This window comes from Ahaetulla prasina, chromosome 2 (assembly GCF_028640845.1).
Source record: "Ahaetulla prasina isolate Xishuangbanna chromosome 2, ASM2864084v1, whole genome shotgun sequence".
NCBI classification, from domain to species: domain Eukaryota; kingdom Metazoa; phylum Chordata; class Lepidosauria; order Squamata; family Colubridae; genus Ahaetulla; species Ahaetulla prasina.
This window is the reverse complement of record NC_080540.1, coordinates 166,173,363-166,187,964: the sequence shown is the minus strand read 5'-3', so window position 1 is coordinate 166,187,964 and position 14,602 is coordinate 166,173,363. Positions and strand designations below refer to the sequence as shown.

Below are 14,602 nucleotides of genomic sequence, written 5' to 3'. Positions count from 1 at the left end.
TGAATTTTGATCATATGACCATGGGGATGCTGCAACTGTCATAAGTGTGAAAAACAATCACAAGTCACTTTTTTCAGTGTCGTTATAACTTTGGTCACTAAACAAATGATTGTAAGTCGAGGGCTACCTGTACCCTTCCAATTTGCTTCTCCACAAATCACTTCATTACTTTGGTTTATTACATGATTACAGTCAGAAATGCTCTGACTGTTGTGACCCAGGCCTGTTGTGACTCCGGCTCCTGAGCCTATCCTCACGGAGGAAGATGACTCTGAAAGTGAAGGGGAGGAGTTGACAAGGCCTCCCTTTCCAGGATCCTCCTTTCTGGCAACGCCTCAGGTTCCAGCTGAAGGCCAGGAGGAGCTAACAAGGCCTCCCTCTCCAGGACCCTCCTTTCTGGCAATGCCTCAGGTTCCAGCTGAAGGCCAGGAGGAAGGCATGTCGGAGCACCCACTAATAGAGAGTGATGAAAATCAATCTTGGATTGATCCCAGGCAGCATCGGAGGGAGAGGTGTGCGCAGCAAAGGAAGAGGTATGGAAGGGCCAGAGATTGCTGAGTTACTGAGCCACACCCCACAGGGGATAAAAGTGGGTGGGGTTGCTCTGCAGGCCTTGTGACAGACAAAAACTGCATATCGTGAGTTTCGGATGGGATATTTTTCAGAATTAAGGCTTGGACTTTGTGAATGACTTCTGACTCCTCTTTGAACTCTTGGTTGCTCCAGCAACGGACTACAGATACGCTGACTCCTATTTCTAAAGGTGATAAGAAACTTGGCAGGCATTTGGAAAGTAGCTGCCAGCACTTTTATCTGCTAAAGTGATTCAGGTTGGCCTGTAAAAATAAATTACTGGTGGATGTCGTTTGCTCGTGTGTCTTCCTATGTGAGGTGGGGGGACAGAACAAGGCCCAAGTAGGTAGTAGGAAACTCAGTCCCTGAAAAAACAAACTTACTTTATTCGAACAGCTGAGAATTACTTCATTCCCAGCGTTGTTCAACTCAAATTAAAACAAATGCCTCCCAACACAAATTCCTCAGTTCTCTCGCAAACCTTGGTCAAATTAGGCAAACTGCCAAAGGCCTTTCTTGGCAAATGTTCACAAGTCACAAAAATAAAGGCAAGACATAGACGAAGCAGAAGACGCAGCTACCAATGTTGTTTTCCGGCAAAGCCCAAATGCCGGTGCTGGTCTGTTTTAAGCCTTATGGGAGTGGCCAATCATCTCTTGGCCCTACTCCCAAGTTGTCCTTTTTGCTTGAGCTGCTCTTGCCTTCTGGCAACTCTTCGCATGCGTGCATTAGGAACAGGCTCCTCCTGTTCCTCTGCCTCACTACTATCAGTCTCTGGAGGCTCTGGAGTCCGCACCTCACTTCCCAATGGCCCTGGCCTCACCTCAGCCTCATCGCTGTCCAATTCCGTTGCCAGCTCCGTAGGCTGCTGACGGACCACAACACTGACTGAACATTTTTTTGATATGAAAATTACTCAGAACCATCTTATTGAGAAAGACAGGGTTCTGGCAGACCAGCTCAGCTAAATTTAAAGATGGTACTTGAATTGCATTGTTGAGTAAACAGTCAGTTTTTCTTGTAGATCTGTATTAATTTTGATGACTTCTGTTTTTTTGTGACTCTTGCTTTTGTTCACTGTGTTTTAGTACTATCAGTACTACAAGTAAACCCTCCTGATCTGGTTTTTCATAAAGAGAAGGTGATGAGAAAATTTAATACCACCATTTTAACTAAACTCTCATTTCTATTTTTCATTTTAGCCAGATAGTTCTCCAGGTGATTTAGCCATCTCTGTCAACCCCTCTACTCTACGGTAAATAAAGCAGACAGGAAATTTGACTAAATGAGTTTTTTACTTTATTGTAAGGCTACATTAACAAAAACTTAAACGTCTGAAGGTACAAACTTCAGTACCTTTTACTATCTGATCTATTAGGGTGGACCCTAAGTTTTTTCCTTTGATCATTAAGCCCTTGCGGGCTCACAGTCTCTTGTCTGATTTTTTTCATAGGCAGCATCTCTTTCCCTCATCTCCCAAGGTCACCCACGCATTCCATTGCAATTCCTGGAATAATCAACGCATTTAGAGTTTGCATGTCAAACATACGAATCTGTAATTTTTTAGAAGCCGAGGGCCACAGCTGAGCTCTCTCTTCTCTGAATGCTATCTAGGTTTAGGTTTAGGTTTAGGTTTATTAGATTTTTATACCGCCCTTCTCCCGAAGGACTCAGGGCGGTGTACAGCCGGAATAAGAACAAAATATATACAATTTAAAACAACAGTTAAAAAGAGCAAATTTTAAAAGGCTGAATTATTAAAATTTAGATTTAAAATTTAAAAATATAAGAATACCCAATTAAAATTCATCAATAATTATGCCAGTCCCGCTTTAATGAATAAATATGTTTTGAGCTCACGACGGAAGGTCCGAAGATCAGGCACTTGACGAGGCCGGGGAAGTTCGTTCCAGGCGTCACTGCCCCACAGAAGGCCCTACTCCTGGGGCCGCCAGCCGACATTGTTTGGCGGACGGCACCCTGAGAGACCCTCTCTGTGAGGCGTCTGGTCGGTGGGAGGCAAAGGTAACAGCAGGCGGTCTCGTAAGTACCGGGTCCTAAGCCATGGGCGCTTTAAAGATAGTTACCAGAATCTTGAAGCGCACCGAAGACCACAGGAAGCCAGTGCAAGCTACAGACAGCGATGTCACATGGGAGCCACGAGCGGCTCCGTTACTACTCGCGCAGCCGCATTCTGGACTAACTGCAGCCTCCGGGTGCACCTCAGGGCAGCCCCATGTAGAAACATTGCAATAATCCAGCCTAGGCGTAACCAGGCGTGGTGACCGTGCATAAGGCATCCCGGTCAAGGAAGGGCGCAACTGGCGAACCAAGCGAACTTGGTAAAGGCCCTCCTGGCGGCCGCCAGATGTTCATCAAAGGACAGCCGTCCATCCAGGAGGGCGCCCAAGTTGCGAACCACCTCCTTTGGGGCCACTAACTCGCCCCAACAGTCAGCTGCGGATGCAGCTGACTGTACCGGATGCCGGCATCCACAGCCACTCCGTCTTGGAGGATTGAGCTTGAGTCTGTTTCTCCCCATCAGACCCGTACAGCTTCCAGGCACGGGACAGCACTTGACCGCCGTTGGGGTGGTCCGGGGTGGAAAAATACAGCTGAGTATCATCAGCGTACAGATGATAACTCACCCGAAACCACTGATGACCTCACCCAGCGGCTTCATATAGATGTTGAACAGGGTAGGCGAGAGAATCGACCCTGAGGCACCCCACAAGTGAGGCGCCTCGGGGCGACCTCTGCCCCCTGTCAACACCGTCTGCGACCGGTCAGAGAGATAGGAGGAGAACCACCGATAAACGGTGCCCCCACTCCCAATCCCTCCAACCGGCGCAGCAGGATACCATGGTCGATGGTATCAAGGCCGCTGAGAGATCTAATAGGACCAAGGCAGAGGAACAACCCTGTCCCTGGCCCTCAGAGGTCATCCACCAACGCGACCAAAGCCGTCTCCGTGCTATAACCGGGTCGGAAGCCAGACTGGAGCAGGTCTAGATAGACAGTTTCCTCCAGGTGCCGGGGAGCTGCCATGCAACCACACTCTCTACAACCTTCGCCACAAAGCGAAGGTTGGAGACTGACGATAATTACCCAAAATAGCTGGGTCCAGGGAAGGCTTCTTGAGGAGAGGTCTCACCACCGCCTCCTTCAAGGCGGCGGGGAAAACCCCTTCCATCAAAGAAGCATTTATAATCCCCTGGAGCCAGCCTCGTGTCACTTCCTGAGCAGCCAGCACTAACCAGGAAGGGCACGGGTCCAGTAAACATGTAGTTGCATGTAACCTCCCCAGCAACCTGTCCATGTCCTCGGGAGCCACAGAATCAAACTCATCCCAAATAACCTCAACAAGACGCGACTCTGTCATCCCGGCTGGATCATCGCAATCTTGGTCCAAACTATCCCGAAGCTGAACGATTTTATCGTATAGATAACCGTTAAACTCCTCAGCTCGTCCCTGTAAGGGGTCATCCCGTCCCTCTTGATAGAGGAGGGAACGGGTCACCCGAAACAGGGCGGCCGGGCGGTTATCTGCCGATGCAATGAGGGTGGAAGCGTGGGCGCCGCCTCCCTCATTGCCACTAGGTAGGTCCTAGTGAAGGACCTCACTAGTGTCCGATCAGCCTCGGAACAGCTAGACCTCCAAGTACTCTCTAGGCGTCTTCTCCGGCGTTTCATCTCTCTCAGCTCCTCGGAAAACCAGGGAGCCAATTGAGATCTACGCCGGGTCAGAGGCCGCAAAGGCACGACACGGTCCAAAGCCCCAGCCGCGGCCCGTTCCCAGGCCGCAACCAGTTCTTCAGTCGTGCCGTGGGTAAGATCCTCAGGAAACGGCCCAAGCTCCGTCAGGAACCTCTCCGGGTCCATCAGGCGCCTGGGACGGAACCATCTAGCTGATGTCTAGCTGATGTCAACAGAAGAATCCCCCAGTTTTGGAGAACTTTAGGGTTTGGTGGGTTTGTTTTACACCCATGTGTTGTGCACATTCCCATTCCTATCCTTAATTTGTTGTGGAATCAAAAAACCCAAAAAACCATGATCTTAAAATACAGACATTTTGTAACCAAATTTTGGTGGTGCCTTCTTGAGGTGGAAGGGAGCTGCAATTGACTACCCTAGATTTAGAAGGAGGAACTTTTATAAATTACTTTTCTATTACAATTCATACAAAATAAGATTTTTCTGTATTTTCACAACGAATAGCACACAATTGGCTAATATCTTAAACCTAGTTTTTGCCAACTTTTTCACAGCGTTGGGTAGGCAAGCAACATAAGAACCGATTTCTAAATCTAAACAAGATTCTAAATGTTAGGCCATATTTAGAGAGCGATTCCTGTTTTTGGATTCCCTCCCTAAATCTAATAGCCAAAAATCTCTTTTGGCAAGAACAACAGTTTCCACCTCTCTTCTGTATTGATAATTAATTTGCTTGTGATCATCTGCAACTGGTTCTCAACCTTCCTTAGCAGAAACTTCACAGGCATAATCAATACCTGCTATTACTACAGGTAGCCCCCGACTTATGACTACAACCGACCCTGGGATTTTGGTTATAAGACATTACAGTTATAAATTGAATACTCATATGACCAGATTTTATTTTACAGCTGTTTTATTATGGCTGTTGAGTCACTACAATCATTAAATAGATCACATGGTTAAGCAAATCACACAGTCATAGGTCCAAAACCAGCTTATCCAATGGGTGGTTTTTGCCGAAAAATGCCAACAAATGTTGCAAAATGCCCACACAACAGTGGTGAAATTCACTTATCTTCCCTACCAGATGTGTACATGCGCAGAGCATCCTGCAGCCGCCGCTACCGGTTCACCCGAGCTGGATAGAACCGGCTGAATTTCACTACTTCCACACAGGACCACAGAATGCTGTAATTTGCCATAAATTTGAGCCAGTTGCTAAACCCCCAACTGCAATCACATGACCGCAAAGGTAGTGCAGCAGTCATAACTTTGAGGACTGATCGTAAGTAACTTTTTTCAAATGTCTATATGTAAAATTAAAAAAAATCACTTTTGATATAACTTTTTTAACTTTCAAGTTGAGGATTATCTATCCTTCAGCTTCTTGTGGTATCCCGTTAGATGGATCTATAAAGCTGCTATTTATTTTCAGTCACTCATTTTCGTTGAACGTTGTAGTCCAAACATAAGGGATTGTACAAATGTTGTATTTGTTTCGGCACCTCTTTTCTTACTAGTCTATCTGTCTTATCCATGTCAATCTTCCTAGGTACATCAGATAGAGAACACAACAAGAAGAGCTAATTCAGCATTACTGAAAAACTACATTAACAGAATCTTGCAAGTCTGAAAGTACAAATCTCCCACCATCTCTTTTTACACTCGAATAAGCTGGATTCCTTTCTGATTTTCTTTCTCTGCAGCTGTGGCTATATCCTCTCTTATTTGATCATGCTCTTGGCAGCATCTCTTCCCCCTATTTCTCAAGATATTTCCCATATAACATTACCTATGAGCATAGCTTATTAGTCACCCAAATGTTTGATGTGTTATGACTTCAGAGAACAAGTTGGTTTTATACAGTATAAGTGGTTTTTTCAATAGTCAGCTTTTCTTTCATTTGACCCACAGCCCATCTCCGTACAGTCTGTTTTGGCTGTTCTTCAATTGTCTCAAGGAATTGAGAGAAACTAATGGGAATGAAACATTGGAGAACTCAGTGGAAGGGCCAAAGTGTATAGTATCTTTACTGTAGTGTATTCAGATATTGTCGTTAGTCGTGAAGTCGTATCCGACCCATCGCGACCCCATGGACAACATTCTTCCAGGCCTTCCTATCCTCTACCATCCTCTGGAGTCCATTTAGGATCACATCTACTGCTTCAGTGACTCCATCCAGCCACCTCGTTCTCTGTCGTCCCTTTGTGTCCTCAATCTATCCCAGCATTAGACTCTTCTCCAGTAAGTCCTTCCTTAGGTGTCCAAAGTATTTCAGTTTCATATTCAGGATCTGGCCTTCTAAAGAGCAGTCAGGGTTGATCTCCTCTAGGACTGACCAGTTTGATTGCCTAGCAGTCCAAGGGACTCGCAGGAGTCTTCTCCAGCACTATAGTTCAAAGGCCTCAATTCTTTGGTGCTCAGGCTTCCTTATGGTCCAACTTTCACAGCCATATATTGCAACTGTGAAAATCATAGCCTTGACTATATGCACTTGTATCGGCAGGGTGATGTCTCTGCTTTTTAGTATGCTGTCTAGATTTCCCATAGCTTTCCTCCCCAGGTCTTTCAGATTCAGATAGACCTGTATAAAAACTGGAATTCCCAGACATTTTAAAGAATAGGCAGCCACTCAAACCAGAATTAACAGATAGTATCTTTACTGTAGTGTATTCAGATATTGTCGTTAGTCATGAAGTCGTATCCGACCCATCGCGACCCCATGGACAACATTCCTCCAGGCCTTCCTATCCTCTACCATCCTCTGGAGTCCATTTAAGATCACACCTACTGCTTCAGTGACTCCATCCAGCCACCTCGTTCTCTGTCGTCCCTTTCCTCTTGTGTCCTCAATCTATCCCAGCATTAGACTCTTCTCCAGTGAGTCCTTCCTTCTCATTAGGTGTCCAAAGTATTTCAGTTTCATCTTCAGGATCTGGCCTTCTAAAAAGAAGTCACAGTTGATCTCCTCTAGGACTGACCAGTTTGATTGCCTAGCAGTCCAAGGGACTCGCAGGAGTCTTCTCCAGCACTATAGTTCAAAGGCCTCAATTCTTTGGCACTCAGGCTTCCTTATGGTCCAACTTTCACAGCCATACATTGCAACGGTGAAAATCATAGCCTTGACTATATGCACTTGTATCGGTGATGTCTCTGCTTTTTAGTATGCTGTCTAGATTTCCCATAGTTTTCCTCCCCAGGTCTTTCAGATTCAGATAGACCTGTATAAAAACTGGAATTCCCAGACATTTTAAAGAATAGGCAGCCACTCAAACCAGAATTAACAGATAAAGTATCTTTTTTAAACAAGTGAATCCATAATAAAATTCCACATTAAGCTTGAAATCATATAGGAAAGATACTTTGCAAAACTATTTTAACCAACAGCGAATGAGAGGGCCTAATTCCAGTGTTTTAGTCCTTAATTATTATTTTTTATGTATAAATACAGTGTTTTTTTTAATGGAGCAGAAATGTTTTGGAATGCTAGCTGCTTTCATTAATTAATGTATTGTTTTTATTTATAAACTGAGTAATATGTTTGCCAACGCATTGCAACATTTCTGTTGTTTCCCCCTGCATCACTACCATAAATCATTTCTCAATTTTCCAAATGTCCCACATTTCTAATATGTCTCTAAAGACTACATTTGAAGTATTTGTTGATTCTACTTAACTGAACGTTCCCTGTAACACTGTTTGCCAAATTTATATTTTTAACTTTTCAAGTTAACTTTTCAAACTTTTCTGAGCCTGGACATTCTTACATAATTTTCAAGTTTAACTCTGGTTCTTGAAGTTTTGCTTGTCCTTGACTTTTATTAATTGACACTGTGGACATTAGCATTTTGGGAATTCTTTGTTTGCATTTTGAAAAAAAAAAAGGTGTGTCTGAATGATCTAAATTTAATGTTAAGTAACATTAGAATTCTAGCCATTTTCCATGTAATTATATTGATGTTTAAACCATTGTTAATTGTGGATGGTCAATATTTGCAATCATGTTTCTTTCATTTATCCTACTATCCAGCAAGAAACGTGAGGTACTGTCATTATACCTCATTAAAAAAAGAATTGATATGGAGGTAGCTGAGTGATTTCTGAGAAAGTCTGTGAGGTATTTCATCTGCTGACTAGCATCTTTAGTAGTTATTCGATCTGTAATGGCTTTGCTTGATCCCTTTTTCCGGCATCTACTGTGTCTCACATTCTTCTCTCCCATAGGTTTCTGGACTATGAACTCTGTTTCTCTGTTGATTGTCAGGGAGAGAAAAATCTCTCTCTAATTTTTTACTTAAGCATTCTATAGCTATTAAGCCTTTGCTGCCTGTTTATTTTGAGAGGAAAGCTGTTCTTTACCACCAAAATTCGTATTTAATAGCCTGAAGTTAATTAACATTAAAACTCCCCAAAGGCATTGTGTTTTAACAAATGCTAACCCATACTATCCATGGTAATTCAGCAATATATATAGATAAACATGCTTGCATTCAGATTTAATCAGACTATTTGTTTTCTTTAACAAGGAAACTTAAAACATTTAAAAGATCTAATAAAATTTATGTTTTAAAGCCTAATTTTAATTCCGAAGTACATTTGCAGTTTTACTTTACTTTCAGTTGTGGCCCATACAACTTTCACTTCAGGTAAATATATTTGGCTGGTCCTATAAATATTTATCAAATTAATGAATTCCTACTCCGCCTTCTGTTTTTTCCTACACTCACGGCCAGGCATAGAGCCATTCAAAGGAAGAAAATGTGTTATTTCTTTTTTATCTGGCTGTCTTAAATGTGCCTTCTTTCTTATGTTTAGTCTTCCACCCTAATTTAGAACCAGGTAGGAAAGAAGATGTATTTGATAGTTACACTCCATTGTGAGACTGTAGTAATTAAATGCATATTATAGATTTGTGAAATGATGACGAGTGGAAAGTTTGGAGGGTACAGATCCAGTAGAGAGGAATATCTGAAAATCTGGGGACTGAGGCACCTTGATGAAAAGGAATCACTATTCCCATCTTCCACAGCCTCCGCCAGACCACCTTGAATCCTGTGCTGCAGCCTGCCCCGGTTTCTGGAATCCTGGTCTTTTCAGAGCCCATGAACCTGAAACAATGAGCTTTGAGGCAGCTGTCTGGGCTGGGGGATTAGCAGCATCAGGGGAGCAAAGCATGAATGAGGGCGGTGGGCCAGACACAAGGGGTCGGCAACACAGTGGAGGTGAGCAAAGGGGATTCTTTCCTGTCACAGTGAGGGGACACAAAACCCTCATTCAGGTCACAGGGGGGATCAGCCTGGCTCACACATGGAGGTTGGAATTCAGTTTCAGTCTCAAAAAGGGCTGGGAATGGCACATGCGCTCAGAGCTCTCCTCTTCCCGTGTCTTGCCTCTCCAAGAAATGTGAGAAGGGACCTTTAAAAAAAATGGCATTTGAGACTTTTCACCTGAGTGGATAAGAATAATCCCAACGGTCACACAAAGAGAGATTATTGGCTTTCCCCCACCCTCAAATATTATTATTTATTGGAGAAAGTTTGTTTCTGAGATTTATCAGATTTGCACTTCCATGGTGCTCATAATATGATGATTCGCTTGGGCAGCCGAAACTCGGAGATAACATGGCCTGGACTCCATTCCATAGATTAACAAAAATCAAGGTCATGTTCCTAGTTTGGAGACAAGGAATTCTCCAGTTAAATAACTTGGGGTTTCAGCTGCTAGGAAGAGTGGCATATCCCCTCACTGTGCCTGGAATTTTCTCACATGAGATTTCATTTTAAAAACTCGCATGCATTTATTCTCACCTTTAATCTGGTGTGGAGTTTGTTTAGCAATGCATTCAGATTGCACTGTATATTTTAGAACAGCTTCCCAAACTTGGGTAAATTATTCAAAGCAGATTTTCTTTGGGTAACAACAGATAAGCCCAATGCCCATCAGGACAGGAATATTTAGATGGACTTAAAGTTTACCCCATGTACTAAAAGATTTATTCAAAAAACTTCCGAAGTATTCCTATTAAGACAAAGATCAATGAAATTACCCAATGGTAATTTGTTGAAATGACATAAAGCTTGTTCAATGATATTAGTTTATAATAAGGAAGTCCTCGAATTCATTTAGCGACCATTCATAGTTATGTGCTGAAGGAAGGGATTTAAAACCGGTCCTCAAAGTTTTGATAAAACTTTCTGAAAAGCGGTTTTGGATAATGAAGGGAACGGTTTTGAATGTTGACTGAATTCTTAATTTACTGAATTCTCTTCCAATAATTCTTAAGTTTCAAATACACTCTGTGCTGAAATATAGGTGCTGGGTAATGACGTATATACGTGGTACTTACCTGCTTGCTAACTGTTGTCATTACTCCTCTGGTTCCAAACTAAAATGGCTGTTCTCTACCAGAGCATTAGTAACTTGTGGCCTTTAGAAACAAATAATTTGCAGCTCCTAGTACTGTTACTTAAGGTTTTTAGAGGTTTAGCAGTACTTGGAGGTCCACTGATCTTCACACTAAAGTGAGAATCACATTGAATTTAAAGAAATTTACCTCTATATAGACATTAAAAAGGATAGAGTTTTCAGCCAACCACCACAACACAATGTATATGCAGTTCTGACTTACTTATTATGACTGTGATCATTTGAATTTTTTGTTTCCAACTAAGGCTGCTCTGAGAATAAAGCTGAGGTTATAGGGGGTGCTCCTAATCCCTCCCACAGGGTGTTGTAGGATTTGTATAATGTGGGGAGACCAGCTGGCCTCCTAGCTTAGTTGGGCATTTTGCCTACAGGAAGGCTATGCCCTGGGTGTGTCACACTGGCAAGGTTGAGAAACAGACTTGCCCCGTGCCTTAGGGCCACTCTTCTACAGAAAAAAAATTGGCCAGGACATCAGGCACCATGGGGGCTTGGCAGAGATACAGGTTGCATTTGGGAATCAGCTGCTCCAATATAGGAATAGGGAGGATTAAGGACCAAAACTTTAACACCAGAACTGTAGTGCTAGGTCCATGCCCTCGTGACAGATTAACTGGAAACAAGTCTTCAATTTACAACTGGCTGCTTAGTGACCATTTGAAGTACAGTGGATCTACCTTAGAACTACTTATAATCTGAAATTGGTTGTCCTACCTGAAGACTACTTATATCCGGAACCCCACATGACCTTGGGTGCTTAGCAACTAGGCCACATTTATGGCTACTTGAAGCATCCTTAAGTAATGTGACTACATTTTATTTTATTTTATTATTATTTTGTATTCTGCCTTTATTATTTATACGAATAACTCAAGGCAGCACGCATATCTAACCCACCTTCCTTCCTTCTGTTTTCCCCACAATAACCCTGTGAGATGGGTTGGGGTGAGAGAGAGTGACTGGCCCAAAGTCACCCAGCTGGCTTTCATGGCTAAGGCAGGATTAGAACTCACAGCCTCTTGCTTTCTAATTTGATGTCACTAGACCAAACTGGCTCTCTTACTACGATTTTGCAGAAAAATTGCATTTACTTATTTTTTCGCGAAACCATTGTAAACCATTAGTTTGCTTAACAACCGCCAGAAAAAAAGATTGTAAAATCAGGTTGGTCATGTGAGTTTTACAACCACCACAACTGTAATGGGAAGATTCCATTACAGTTGTAAGTCAAGGACTATTTCTATTATGGACCTTCTAAATATCAATTTTGTCATGCACTACTAGCTGTGGAGACTAATATCCTAAGACCAGTGGTGGGATTTAAATAATTTTACAACCGGTTCTCTGCCCTAATGATTTCTTCCAACCACCAGTTCACCAAACTGCTCAGAAAGTTAACAACTGGTTCTCCCGAAGTGGTGCGAACTGGCTGAATCCCACCACTGCCTAAGACAGATGGGTTGCAAGACCTTATAATTTCAAGAATTGCTCTTAGAACAAAGAAATAGTTGATAGAGCTTATTACTGGAAACCCGCGTTCCCCATAGATTATAAACCACCCTTTAAAAAATGGATAACAGTGGGGAAAATATGGGGCTTAAAGAGCAGAATATCAACTGGATCAATCAAATAATGAGCAATTAGCTATAATATCAAAAGAATGCAGAATAGAATAGAATAGAATAGAATAGAATAGAATAGAATAGAATTTTTTTATTGGCCAAGTGTGATTGGACACACAAGAAATTTGTCTTGGTGCATATGCTCTCAGTGAAAGGTTATTATAGAAATGCCTACTATGATTTAAGTTTAAGAGTTTTTCATTTTAGTCTCCAAGTAAGTCTTGTGCTTCAAACAGAACCAAATGTATATTGCATTACTGCAATGAATTACCTATATATTAGTTTCCTCCCCATAGTTTTGATATGGTGAGTACAAATAAGAAGCGCTTTCAGAGGTAACTTTGAACTTTCATAGGTTTCCATAGCCAAATTCCTTTAAGTTTTCAGACAATTTCCAGGTGGTAGCTAATTGCACAATCATATATGACCATCTTGCCGCAACAACAACAAATATTATATAAACTCAATTTAAATTCTGCTCCGGGGGAAAAAGGATTGCATTAATTTGCTATCAAGCACCATCTCTTTGAGAAAATTAGCTACTGCAGAAGCAGTTCATGGCATTTCAGAACTGCTCTTGTGTATTTGGGTTTTTTGGGGGGAGGGGAGGGATGGGGAGGTTCAGCCATAGTCTTGAATTTGCAAAATCATGAATGATCAAAAAGAAGTCTGGCTTGAAATTTATTGCCAGATATGAGTACTAAAGTCAAATCAAATGGACACAATTCTACATCAGAAAAACACCTTTGCAATGAATTTGTAATGCTTAAGTTTAAAAGTGTAACTATATTCCAAGAAATCTCAGACATGCTATATTGTTGACATTAAGGTTGTTTGCATATGGGGTAAAAAAAAGTGGCTCATTTAAATTTCCTTGTAAATGTAAACCAAAAAAACCTCTATGTAAATCAGAATTTTGTTTTGCGTTGCAAATGTCATTTCACTTTTACTTTTTTTTTAGTTAATTGTACTTTTTTTAGTTAATTGTAAACATTGTAAGTTGTTAACAGGATAAAGGGACTCCATTTCAATTTAAGCATCACATGCGAGCAAACTTTTATGGAAAACTCTTTTAAGTTACCGTATATACTCGAATATAAGCCGATCCGAGTATAAGCCGAGGTCCCCAATTTTACCCCAAAAAACTGGGGTAAACTGGGGACTCGAGTATAAGCCGAGGGTGGGAAATGAGGCAGCTACCGGTCGGGGAAACCCTCCCTCCCTCAGCCGAGAAGGCTGGCGGCTCCCCCGCCCCGCCCTCTCACTGCACCGGCAGGGCTTCCCCGCGCTAATGCAAAAGCCCGCCAAGTTTGCGCCATCCGGTATAATGTGAAAAAGAAGAAAAAACTCGAGTATAAGCCGTATATACTCGAATATAAGCCGACCCGAGTATAACCGGAGGGGACGTTTTTCAGCACAAAAAACGTGCTGAAAAACTCGGCTTATACTCGAGTATATACGGTATTCTACCTCCTCTTTTGGAAATAAATCTAGGAATCCTTAGTCTTGGTGTTTCAGCAAGTGACATGCCCAACAATTAATTGCAGGGTGGGCTATATAATGGTGTTTAACATGAAGAACTGTATATTGTTGATAGGACATTGGTGGGTTTCAAATTTTTTTACTACCTGTTCTGTGGGTGTGGTTTTGTGGGCGTGGCATGGCTTTGTGGGCGTGGCAGGGGAAGGATACTGTAAAATCGTCATTCCCACCGCACTCCAGGGGAAGGATACTGCAAAATCCCCATTTCCTTCCGATCAGCTGGGACTCGAGAGGCAGAGAATAGATGGGGGTGGGGCCAGTTAGAGATGTTATTTACCAGTTCTCCAAACTACTCAAAATTTCTACTACCGGTTCTCCAGAACTGGTCAAAACCTGCTGAAACCCACCTCTGATTGAATTCCATGTGATGATGCACAGCTATCAACTTCTTTAAAAAACACACCAATGTGGCTAAGTAGAGCACAGTTGTATAGGAAAAGTCATTTTCCAGAAAGAACATTGCTGCTGAACATAGCTAGTTTGAAAATGGTTAAAGATGTTTTATTGTTTGGTTTGACCTTTTGCTACTTGGCTGTTTCATTGCTCTTCTTCTTTTTATCCACGTTCCCCTTTTCATCTACTCTGGCCTGCCTGAGCAAGACTTCATGCTCATATATGCTGCCTTCTTTCTCTAGCATCTGATTCCATCCCTGCCCTACTCTGAAACCTTCACTCACTCTCACCCACTCTACATATCCTTGAATGCATTTCTCATAGCGCAAAAA

General features: G+C 42.4%; 1 protein-coding gene across 4 annotated transcripts in view; it reads left to right on the top strand.

Annotated features, from left to right (window-relative positions):
- The window catches only part of GLI1 (GLI family zinc finger 1), a 154,406-nt gene that overhangs the window by 54,640 nt on the left and 85,164 nt on the right, over window positions 1-14,602 (top strand). Inside the window, exon 2 of one of the 4 annotated variants that reach the window (XM_058168936.1) lies at window positions 5,378-5,575. The exons of the other annotated variants lie outside the window; for them this stretch is intronic. The gene's annotated coding sequence lies outside the window, so the exon portion shown is untranslated. The remainder of the gene's footprint in view (window positions 1-5,377; window positions 5,576-14,602) is intronic. 4 annotated transcript variants of the gene reach the window in all.